The following is a 13,229-nucleotide window of genomic DNA, read 5'->3' on the forward strand; positions in this document are numbered from 1 at the left end:
GTATCATCTGAGGCCGACTGAGTCGAAGGCCGGGCTGGGGACCGACCGCGTCCGACCCGGCCGTCTCGGGCGCGCCCGGATGACACCTCCGGAAAAGCGGTAGTCTCATCACCGGAGGGCTGATACGGCGTCAACTGTCAGTCCGAGCCCGCGGCGTCCCCCTGATCGGTGGGCCCGGACCCGTCTGTCGGCGTCGGAGTCGCCTGCTGGCGGAGCTTCTTCGCCGGTGGGACCCCGCTCGGAGGAGTCCGTTTCTTCCTCCGGACCGCTTCCAGTAGGGATGCCCTACTAACAGCCATTGCCCTGTCCGACTGCATGACGTCGTCGATTTCTGCAAAAAGAACGAGATGGTTAGAAACTGAGAAGCTGATGGAAAGAAGAAACGAAAGAGGAGAAAAGAGCTAAAAAAGAAGAAGTGATGGCGGGCTCACGGTCGGCGGGGACCGAGCTCAGACCGACGTTCACCAAGGCATCCTCGAAAATAAGGCGAGCCACCGGGGGGAGCCGGCCCTCGGCAACCAACCTCCTCAAAACGGCGACGCCATCGGACTCCTCCCTTGACAACCTCGATAGGCCGATCGGGGACTTCATCGGCGTCTCCCAGGTTGTCCCGATTCTCCAAGAGGGATCTACGTCGATGAAAAAGAAACGCTCCTTCCAGCCATGAATGGAGGAAGGAGCCTCCTTGACGAGGCCGCACCCTCGCCGCGCCGCAAAGCACCACCACCCTCTGTCCCGGGGGTGGCCGTTCAGGCCGTAGCATTCCCAAAAGACATTCAGGGTGGCGGGAACCTCGTGCATGCGGCAGAGAACCTGGAAGGCCGTCAGGGTACGCCATGAGTTCGGCACCAGTTGCGTCGGCGCCACTCTTAAACCTCAAAGCACCTACACGACTAAGTCCGAGGGGGGAAAGCGGAACCTAGCCCGAAGGATGTCCTCATTAATGGCGACCTTCCCTGGAGGAGGATGGGACATCCTCTCCTCAGGCCCCGGGAGCGTAACGTTGCAGGCTTCGGGAAGGTGGTACCGGGCCACGAACCTATCTAGGTCTTCGGGGACCAGCTCCGACTGAATGCGGTCCGCTCTTACTTCGTCCATCCCTAACGGTCAGAGAATCTACGGTCAGGACGGGGTCAAGAGGGGAGAAGGGACCGGAACGACTGGGGTACACTAATACGAAAGGAGAAAGTACGGAGAGCCCTAAATTGAAGAGTGGGGCAACTCACCGGAAGGGAAGGAAGAACGGCTCCGAGAGCGTCAAAGGAGGAGCGAACGAACAATCCGACGGCAACGGCAACAGCACAAGGGAGAAACTCGAGGATGCCTGTGAAGAGAAAGGCGGACGGGGGAGGGCCCCCGGTTAAATAGGCAGAAAGGCGGGTGACGCCTCGGTGACGCCAGAGGACGCCTGGCTACCGAAGGATCGTTCTCGCCCCAAAGGCGAATCGACGCCATTAAGGAAGGATGTCCGCCGAAATCCGCAGACCGCCAGATCAGCGACAACCGCCATACGCCATAAAAAAAGAGCGGGGAGCTCGGAGTGCGCGCGCCTTTCCGAGGGATGGCGGCAATCTCGAAGCATCACTCCCTTCACCCGTTCCCCTCCTGGTTCCAGGCTCGGAAGTGGGGGGCTACTGTTACGGGGGAACTTAGCCACCATGCCCCACGTGACTGGCACGCACGCCCAGGAAGACTACGGCTGCCCCTTGATCCAGCAATCCGACCTCGGGTCGGATATCTTCGGCTCCGCAGCCCGACCCCGAGTCGGCTGCCTCTTGATCCAGCAATCCGACCTCGGGTCGGATATCTTCGGCTCCGTAGTCCGACCCCGAGTCGGCTGCCCCTTGATCTAGCAATCCGACCTCGGGTCGGATATCTTCGGCTCCGCAGCCCGACCCCGAGTCGGCTGCCCCTTGATCCAGCAGTCCGACCCCGAGTCGGTTGCCCCTTGATCCAGCAATCCAACCTCGGGTCGGCAATCTCTTGACAACAACAGACTGTTCTCCTGAGGCACGCCGCGGCCCCCTGCTCCACTACTCCCTGCAACGGCCGAATCCGGCGCTGCCCCACGATCCCCTGTAACAACCGTACAAAGCGGAGCTCCACTACGCCCTGCCATGGCCGTACCCGGCGCTGCCCCACGACGCCCTGTAACGGCCACGTCAGTGGCAACCCCATCGTGCCACACGATGACCAATCCCCAGAAAAACCCCCCAGCCTGATATATATGGGGCTGGGGGGGAAGGGGGAGGGTAAGCAAGATTCTCCATAGCATCATCTTACCTGCTACCTCTCCTTCTCCTTCGATTCCCTCTAACTTGATCGTCGGAGGGCCTCCACTACCCCAGTGGTGGTGCGAGGCTTGCTTGCAGGTTTCCCGGCGGAAGGTGGAGCGCAACCAAAGCAATTCAAAGGAAACCCCGTTCACACCGCTGTGCCAATCATTCTCGGTTTGGACCCCCAGCAACAATTATTATTTTATTATTATTATTATTTATTATTTTTTATATTTATATAAAAATGAACACATTTTTTAAAAAAATGAATTATTTTTTTATATATTTTTTATTATTTTTATTTTTATTTTGTTGGGATGAAAATCAAGATGAAGATCCCCAAACATAAACCTGATATTGTGAAGTGAAAATAAACGCAAGAGATGCAAATAAAACCAAAAATGCTTAAAAATACCTCCAAACCTAAACCTAACATTGTCCTCAATGTTAAAGAAATCTAGGAGAATTGGGTTGCCTTCCAACAAGTACTAAGTTTATTGTCTTCAGCCAGACACAGTGAGGTAGTTTTTGCATCTCCTTCTATGAGGTCATTTATCATAAAACACTCAACTTCCCTCACGGGTTGGTCGGCCGCATTGAACACATTTAATTTTACCTTCATGTTCCCAAATGATATGTTCATTATCCCTGTTCTACAATTGATGCACGCACTGGCTGTTGCTAAAAAGGGGCGCCCAAGGATCACGAGGATTTATTTTTTAGGATTAGGTTCGTGTTCCATATCAAGGACGATGAAATCTACTGGAAAATAGAATTTGTCTACCTTGACAAGAACATCTTCAATTATCCCACGTGATGTTTTTACAGATCGATCAGCCAATTGAAGGGATACTGAGGTTGGTTTTAACTCACCTAACCCAAGCTTCTCATAAACTAAATAAGGTAAAAGGTTGACACTTGCCCCTAGATCTAAGAGTGCTCGATCAATGAAATTATTTTCTAAGACACAGGAGATGGTGGGAGCACCAGGATCTTTGAATTTCAGAGGGATGTTGTGTTGGAGAATAGAACTCACTTGCTCAGTTAGAAAGAGCTTTCTAGGCACATGTGTCCTAGATTTTCGTTTTTGGATACAAAGGTCTTTGAGAAATTTGGCGTAGAAGGAAACTTGTCTAATAGCATCAAGAAGCGGAAGGTTGATTTTTCTTGTTTGAAAACCTCCATCATTTTCTCTAGTGAAGTTTCCTTTCTGTCAAAGGAAGAGGGTGAATTAAGAGCTTCAGAAAATGGGGCCTTTGGGATGTGAGTTTTGGCAGAAGGAGGACTAGCTGAAGAAGAAGAAGATTTTAGATTTTCATTTGACACATGTCTATCCTCTTCTTCACCTTCCTTATTGTTATCTTCCCCAATCTTATTGTCTACTACACGTCCACTCCTTAGGGTAGTTAAAGCATTGGCTTGTTCATGATGAATTGCATTTAATTGATTTTCTTGAGCCATGTATTGTCCCCTAGGATTACTTAGTGGTTGGCTTGGAAGCTTTCCTTCCTCTCGCTTGTTCAGTGCATTAGCTAGTTGCCCCATTTCGGATTCTAGTTTGGCGATGGATTGTGTGTGAGAGTGTACCAATTGTGTAATGGTTTTCAAACCTTGAAGGGCGTTCAACACTTTCTCCTCAAAGGCTGTGTTTCTTTGGGGTGGAGGAGAAGTGTGTTGAAATTGAGTCGAGGGATGGTAGGGATGAATATTTTGTGGGGTTTGAAAATTCTGAGGGTTTTGAAAATTTTGGGAGTAGGGTTGGGAAGTATTCGAAGCTTGCTACTTCTAAGATAAGTTTGGATGATTCCGCCATCCTGGGTTATATGTATTGGAAAATGGGTCATTACGTAGTCTGGGCTGGGTTTGAGCAGCATTGATGTGTTTTTGCACGAGTTCGGGGAATTGGGATGCTGAGGGGCACTCATGAATAGGGTGGGATGGGCTAGAACAGATAGTACACACTTGTGCTTGGAAAGAGTTAATGAAATGCCCACCTATCATCAGTTGGTCAATCTTATGGGACAATGCATCTACCTTGCTTGACAGGTCCATAGAATGACTTATTTCACAAATGGTCCCTTTTCTTTAAGAACTCGGGGGTGCTTGACGAGAATAGGAAGCATGGTGGAGGAAGTTTTCATTAAGATTTTCAAATAATTGCCATGCTTCATTCTCATTTTGAAGCATGAAAGTCCCCCAGCATGCAGCATCAATCATCTGACGGTTTCGTTCAGTCAATCCGTCATAGGAACATTGCACTAACTTCCATTTAGGTATTTGATGATGTGGGCATTTGCGGATTAGGTCCCGAAATCTCTTTCAAGTTTCATGAAATTCCTCTCCCTTAGTTTGGGAGAAGCTTGTGATGGCACGTCTAAACTGGTTCGTTCTTCCTATGGAAAAGTATTTTTTAAGAAATTCTTGTTGCATTTGATCCCAAGAACGAATCGAGTTGGCTTCTAAAGAATTCAGCCATTGTTTGGCTCTATCTTTAAGGGAGAAGGAGAATAATCTAAGATTCAGAGCATCATCAGTGAAGTTCTGAATCTTGACAGTGGTGCAAATCTCAAGGAATTCATCTAGGTGTTTATATAGGTCTTCATTGGTGAGCCCATAAAAAGATGGGAGCATTTGGATCACACTAGACTTTATTTCATATTGTACAGCTGCTACTTCAGGTAATCGAATGCAAGATGGGAAAGTGTAAATGGTGGGAGTAAAGTACTCCCTCAGGAGTTTGAGTTGTTCTTCAGCCATCTCAAGAGGTGGGGATGATTCTATTGTTTTGATCTCAGCTCGAATATTTCTAAGGGTCCGTTCTATTTCAGGGTCAAAAGGTAATAGGTCACGTACTCTAGAACGACTCCCTTGCATACACTAGTACTTGATCAATCAAGCATGCAATAAAAGAAAAACACATCAATCCTTGTATTTGTCCTAAAATCACCAGACAGCTCCTAACTGGTTTGAAGAGGGCTCCTAAGCCTCCAATCCGGTCTAATGAACCGAGTTGACCAGGTAAGCTCCCAGGTAAGTGGAGGGGTCACGATGCGTTCGCAAAGGTCCTACTTAAAATCCACTTGCCTCGAACAGATGAACTGTCTCCTTATAGGGACAAAGCTTGTCTAGACATCAACTGAGCCACAGAGCGAAATTGGTGCAACTTTCGGTGATCTTCGTCCTATTGAGCTCGAATGTCTCTAGGAGCCAATGTCCAATTGATTTTAATTAATGTGACACTATGTGAGATTGAGTTCACCTAAGTTGGGCAAGAGTCCGGTGATGAAATCCGGCTCTTATCTTGTTGAGGTGATTGCCCTTACTAAGTACAGATCAATTGGTGTATGTGTATCAGGCATGCATTCACAATTTTGCTAAAATTAAAATTGAACAATCACCACAAAATTTTAAGCTAATAATCAATTTAAACAAGAAAGGTTTAGAGGTTACCAAAGGGAATTTCTCCAGCAATTAAATTTTTTTTAGGCAAATCTCTGCAACATTTCTTTTCCAGCAGTTCTCTTTCTGATCATCCCAAATTTTTTTCTCGATTCCTGATAAAATAATATAAAAAGAAAAATTAAAATTTAGTAGGAGAGAAAAAGAAGATAAGAAAAGTAACAACAATAGAAAATATTTTTATTATATATATATATATTTTTTTTAAAAAATATATATATATTTTTTTAATGAAAGAAAAAAATAACTATACTAGCAATCCCCGGCAACGGCTCCAAAAATTTGATCGGTTCTTTCAATTTTGAAAATAAACCACGCAATAGCACGTATCCTGTAGGATGGTGATTACGGGTGTCGATCCATAGCGATTGAAGAATAATTTATTTTTCTTTTAAAAATAAATCAAGAAGAAGAATTTGCTAACTTGATTTAACTAAATTAAACTATGAGTACGAATTAGAATTTATCAGAGTAAATGGATCTAAGGTTTGGAATCCACCACATAGCATTGCATCAGGGACTATGTTCTTAATTTTTGTCTTTTGGAGAGGCATGCAATTTGGCTAAAGCCATTTAAAATAAAAATCTAAAGAGTTTTAGGAAGATCCATCTTCGGTATAGTATGAAGTGTCTACCTAAGTATGCTAATCTAGGGTACAGCACACCTCATCTTTCTAGGCATGGATCATCTTAGACTAATTTTGCAAACATGAATAGTAAATGGCATGCTCAAGGTTTAAACATCATAAAAGAAATATTTCATTGAAGACAAGAATTTAAACAAGCTCCAAAACAATAAAAAAAAGTAAGAACTACAATGCCCTGATACATTGCTAGGGCTTCATCCAGCCCTAGATTGGACGTTTAGCCGAGCATGGCTTCCGGACGACCTCCCATCTTCAAATGAAAGTCTTCACCTTCCATTATTCCCAAAATATCCAAAATACTCTCTCTCTCCCCCTCCTTTCTCTCTTTTTTTTTTTTCTTTTTCTCTGGTTCCCTCTCGGCTTTCTTCTTCTTTTCACCGAAATAGGGGGTCTCCCCTGTTTTTCTTCAACCGAGCTCTCTCCTCTCCCCTCCCTCTCAGCCGATGGCCACCTTATATAGCCACTCTCACCCGGTGATGGATCCCCTAGGAGTACGCTAGTGAGGATGCGAATCTGGGATGCTCATTCGATGGGAGCTGGCTGCGGGATTAATGTCGAGCTGGCTCGTTTGGTTCGCGGGAAGCATTTTCCTTCCTAGGAATATGATTCCTGGGAAACAAATTCCTAGGAAAAGGATGCCTAGGAAAGTACTTTTGGCATGTTTGGTTGACCATGGGAAAGTGACAAATTTCCAAGGTGCTTATGTTTGGTTAGCCATCCACTTTCCTAGGAAAGTTATATATAATTCCTATTATGCCCTTAATAAAAATTAGGTTTTTAATGCCTCTTTAATGCTTCTTTAATGCTGAAGGGACTTTTTGGGAAAAAGTAAAAATGGAGTAATTTCCGCCTCATGGGAAAGTAACTTTCCCATGTTTCTCATGGGAAAGACTTTCCCATGAAATGTGGGAATCACATTCCCATGGGAATACAACTTTTCCTTCTCTCTCCTTTGAAAACTCCAACCAAACAAGAGGCATCTCATTACTTTCCCGTTGACCACACTTTCCCCCCTTCTTTTCCCGCGAACCAAACGAGCCCGGAGGAGATTTGGTTGCAGGATTGCTGGGAAGATTGCTCCAGTCGACTTCTGTCTTTGGACCACAGAAGGAATGGATGCGGATCGCCGGACGCCTGATGCAGAAGGATGGCTGACTCCAAGAGCGGCTGGGACACGATGCTAGGAGGAGCAAAAGAAGAAGGTGGCTGGATCCATGGCTCCGGGCGCTTCGTGGAAGGCTGGGACGTGCTGATCGGAGGACGTGATTCGCGGCTACTGGGAGGTGGAACAGGCTGATGGCGGAAGAGCTGGATGCGGATGGCACGCGGTTGATGCGGCTGGAACGGATGGCGGATCTGGTCGCGGGATCGACGGGAGGAAGGTGGATGGCCGTGATGCACTGCAGGAGGAAGAAGATAGACAGTGCAGTGAGTCGGGTTTTCATACACTGTTCATTTGAACAGTGTTTTCACGGAACACTGTTCATATGAACAGTGTCATCTCGGAACACTGTTCATATGAACAGTGTTTTCAGCATTTCGGAAAAAACTCTTTTTCTTGCTCTTATTTTATCATGAAGTTGCCCAAGGTGACAAGCCAAGAGGGGGGGGGGGGGGGGTGAATTGGTTTCTCTTAATTTTAACTATCTTACTTATGTTAAATGATGAGTCAGTGGAATTAAACAAATCACAATACAAACAACAAGAAGTATAGTGGTTCGGTGCTCTCCTTAGCACCTACGTCCACTCCCCAAGCGACCCCTTGGGAATTCACTATAATCCCGCGGATTACAGTTGGATTGTTTTCCGGGCTCACAATCCAAAAATCTTTACACTTTGGTTTTCCGGGTTCACCAAAAACCTATGTTGGTTTTACGGGCTCACCAACGAACCTATGTTGGTTTTACGGGCTCACCAACGAACCTTTACAATTGGTTTTCCGGGTTCACCAATCAACCTATTCCGTTGGTTTTGCGGGCTAACCAACCAACCTTTACAAGGAGTTTAATAAACAAAGTAAGAAGATTTAAGCTCCTAGATGAGCAAATATAACAATATAATCTACAAATAAGAGTTTAGAGAATAGTTATCGCTTGATGTGACTTCTCTCTTCTTTGTCAAGGATGCTTCACTCTTCAAGGGTGGAAGGAGCTCTTAATGACTCTTGGAATCTGCTCAACCACTTTCTTTTTACTCTTGAATGAAGCACTTGGATGAAGCTTGCCTTGCTAGGGTTTTCTCTTGAATGCACTTGATGTCTTTTCCAAAGCTTGCTTCCTCTGATGAATACTCCCTCTTAAATACTTCTCCAACCTCCAAATAGTCCTTCCTGACCGTTGGATTGAAGAAACTAGCCGTTTATAGCCGTTGGAAGTCCAAAAAGCACTTCTGCACAACTAGCCGTTATGCTTCTGCCCGTGCTTGGGTCGACCCAAACCACTGTTCATCAGATTTGGGTCAGCTCAAACTTTTCTTGGGTCGACCCAAACCACTGTTCATCAGATTTGGGTCAGCTCAAACTTTTCTTGGGTCGGCCCTCTCAGAACCACTGAACCTTGCATTTCAGCCTTCCTTCACTTGGGTCGACTCAACATTTCTTTGGGTCGACTCAAGGTTCAGTTGGGTCGACTCAACTTTTACTTGGGTCGACCCTCTCAGGGTTTTCAGAGAACCTTTTCTGTCATGTATTCTGTCATTGTCTTTGGGTCGACCCTCTCACTGTTTGGGTCGACTCAAGCTTGGGTCGACTCAACTTCATCTTGGGTCGACCCTCTCAGTATTTCCAGAGAACCATTTTCCTGAGTCTTTGAGAGGCTTGAGGTTTGGGTCGACTCATGCTTTCCTTGGGTCGACCCAACTTACTGTTCATCTGTGCCATTTTTGCAGAAGTGTGCCAAATGCTTTCTTGATGTGCCGGGGTCGACCCAATCAACCTTGGGGTCGACTCAATCCACACTTTGCTGCAACTCAAGGTTAGATTCATCCAAATAAACAATGAAATGCATTTATACAAATATACTGAGAGTAACAGACTTATAAATGAAGTATCCAATTAACTTTTAACATACTCTTGATTATTGCTTGTTAATCATCAAAATAACACTATCATCCTCAATCTCTCCCTTTTTGATGATTACAAAATATAGAGTATGAGCCTATTGATACTTATCTTAAAATCAGTTTTTAAAGGGCTCAAGTTGCTGAATTTCAACTTTTTAAATATGCGAGTGAAGTCTCCCCCTATATCATTCAAATGTTTCCAATTTGACTTTTTGAATTGCTCCCCCTTTCATTTATATTTCATTAAAGATAAAACTTCAAAAATTTGAGATAAAGCATGAGTTTCAGATTATGTATCGAGGTGTGAAAGGTATGTGCCAAATTCTGAAATTCTATGTGCCAAATTCTGAAATTCAATGGAAATTTTAGATTTGATCATTTTCATTATTACAAATTGCTCCCCCTTAAATGTATATGCTTTCCTATTATAATTTTCAACTTGTTTGACAACTTATTTCTCTTTCCTTACTTCTCTTATTTCTCTTCCCTTACTTCTCCCCCTTTTTGTTATCATCAAATAGGTGCATGGGAATAGACACAATAATTAACAACCATTTCAACTTTATTGATCAAAATAGGAACATTTTAGTACAATAATGCCAAAACAAAAACAAATGCAATGTTCCTCAATCAAAGTTCAAAATACATGATCAACAAAATACATATGAGAACTAGATACATATCCTAGGCTCTAAACAGAAATTTTAATATCAGCCTAGGGAGTATCTAATGGCTGTGATCTAGTCCTCATCCTCCTAGTGTACGTGGTGAGGGGAGGTCGGCTCTGTAGCTTCTCTTTCTGCATGTTGGATCCGTGAGACTCTCCCGGATCGCTTGGCTACGGCTCTCTTAGGTCCCATTTCTCCAAGATCGTGAAGTAATCTAGTGTTTGGAGATGATTGGAGGAGATTGGAGAGTGGGGAATAAGGTTTTCGGAAGAGGACAAAGGGTAAACAGTGCCCTAAAAGAGCTCTCGGGTCCCCCTTTTAATAGTGGGGTCCCGACATTGGGTCGACTCAAGAATTTTCTTGGGTCGACTCAACGTTGGGTCGACCCTATTCTAGGTTGGGTCGACCCAAGTTCAGAAATTTTTTTTTTATTCCTTTTTGCTTCTAAAAATTTTCTTGCTTCCAATCCTTATAAATTCTTTCTGGGACAATGATACATAAGTAGGGAATCTATAGATGACAAGTTTGACTCATGTTTCATGAGTTTTTAGAAATGGGAGGAATGTATCATGAGACAGCTTGCTCCCTTTTATATCTCTTCAATAAAAAGGATCACATATGCCTAATTCCCTCCTTAGTGTGCAGAATCTATCTTCACTCAAGGGTTTTGTGAATATGTCGGCTAATTATTTTTCAGTGCATATATGCTCAATACATATGTTTCCATTTTGCATATGATCCCTAATAAAATGATATCTTATTTCTATGTGTTTGGCTTTAGAAATGAGACATTTAAGATGTGAGCCAAAAGAGATCTCTAAATGTAGATTCCAAAGATATTTTTCAAATCAAGTGTAGATGGAATCTTTTTCAAGTTATTTCAAGGAGTATCAAGAATAATATTCAAAGAAGGCATGAATGAAAATTCAACACCTTTATATATATATATATATATATATTAAGTATATAGCAAGATGAGAGCAATCTAATTAATTTTCAGAGTATAGTATAAGAGCAAATAAAGATCAAAACTTATATACTCGATAAACATAAGATTATGTTGAATCCTTAATTCTTAATGACTTCAAAGTTCTTTCATGATATAAAAGTATTGGGGCATAGATACCAAAACATGAATTTATGCAGTGTAGGATACATAAAATTCAAGGCTTTGAAAGTTCTTTTAGAGCTCTCTTAAAGACTTTCTTTTACTCCTTTAAAGATCATAGCATCAAAATCAATTAAAATGAATTGGCTCAGGATTGAAAACTAAAGTGCAAGCCAATAAGAACTCATAAGTAAATTCCAAGATAAATTTTCGAAACTAAGACAGATGGAATCCTTTTCAATTAATTTTCAGAAATAAATGATTTACCAATGAATACAGATGGAAATCCAACTTTCAAAAGATATTCAATGAAGCACAAAATTTAATACCACTTTACATTTAGTATTCTTTATCTCATCTTTAGATGCGAATTTATACGATTAAGTTCTATATGATCTCTCACTCTGAAATTTTCTTTTTCCTCCTTAATTAATCATTCCATTTGAGAGTTTAGAGTTTGAAGATAATTTTCAATAAAGAGATTGAGTATTTAAAGCTCCCCCTCAAAAGATCCATTTTCTTTCAAACCTTTTTTTTTTTTTGTTCTTCTATAATATCAAGAATGTAGAGTGATCTAGAACTTTTCAAAATTTATAGCAATCACTCTTTTTAATCTTTCAAGAATAAATTATATTTCCTCTTATTTTTTTTTGAATATGTATGAAAATATTAATCAGAAAATAATTCTTTTGAAGCTCAAATTTCTTTCAAAAGTAATTACATTTTCTTTCCTATAAGAATTATTGAAGTGAGTTGAAATATTCTAAGCTTTAGGATCATTAACTCTCTTCTTAAAAATAGCTTTTCTTTTTAATGATAGAAGCATTTAATTATGTAGGAGTGTATATTCAAAATATTAATTTCTTAGTCATAGTTTTTCAGCATTGTATATATGAAGCACCATAAATCTTTTTAATATCAAAATAATATCATATGTTTAGAACCATTTATTTGTAATCAAGATCATTGAAAAACACATCATTTAGACCAATTTCAGTACACTTATAAGATAAAAAATGATATGTTTCAGATGCGTATCGGAGCAAACAACCAAGGTATCCAAAGTAATTCTATTTTTCTTAAACCGTAGTTTTCATCTAGAAATCATATTGAGTTATTCCCCAAAATGATGCAATCATTGAAGTATATAATGAAAGTTACAAAAATGCAACGATAGAAGCATTTTTAAATTAAGTTTAAGCTTTTATCCTTAAGGTGTGTTTTCAAGTGATCGAAACTTCATTTGGCTTTTCACAAGCTTTTTATATACTTTCATTTATCTTGTCATTCATTTTCTCATTTTTGAATTTCTTCCTTTAACAACTCAGTGAATCTTCTAATCTTCATTTCCTTTGGTTTTACTTTTCTATGCTCTATACTCTATTTGCTCCCTATCCGGTGGAGTTGGAAGGGGCACGAGGTACTACCACTAGCCTCCCTCTTGTGCCGTCCCTAATATGCCCTACACCGAAAAGTTGGGTCAAATAGTGCCGGGTACTACCACTAGCCTCCCCATTGGCACCATCCCTATGATGAGCAATATAGAAATATTAAAATGTTCACTTCAAACTCTCCCTGTTTAAGTGTAATTAATTACGGATTTTATCCCTTTCACAAGTCTCACAAATGTGCCGAATGTATTATGCTTGTTTTGCTTTTCCTTAAGATTGAAGTATTTGCCTTTACTTAGATTTTACTTCTCTTGAATAATATCCATTTTCTTTTCTTTATCTATCTTTCTTTCTGTTATTCTCAAATAATTTACATGAAAGAGCAGAATAAAGAAATAATCTTATGTATCATATAGATGTATATCATGCAAACAACATTTTCATTATGCTCAAGAATTCATAGCTTCTCCCAAGTCAATTCAAATCAGCATTTTAAGCATATACTTGTGTATTTCATGGTTATGATATAGGCAAAGGAACATTTTAGTTTGAGCAAACCATGAATCAATTTCTAAAAGCATAAGTCAATTAATACATATATAGACATGATATCAAGAAAT

This window comes from Phoenix dactylifera, chromosome 4, assembly GCF_051530095.1.
Source record: "Phoenix dactylifera cultivar Ajwa chromosome 4, Ajwa_hap1_PhDact_Kaust_v1.1, whole genome shotgun sequence".
Taxonomy (NCBI): domain Eukaryota; kingdom Viridiplantae; phylum Streptophyta; class Magnoliopsida; order Arecales; family Arecaceae; genus Phoenix; species Phoenix dactylifera.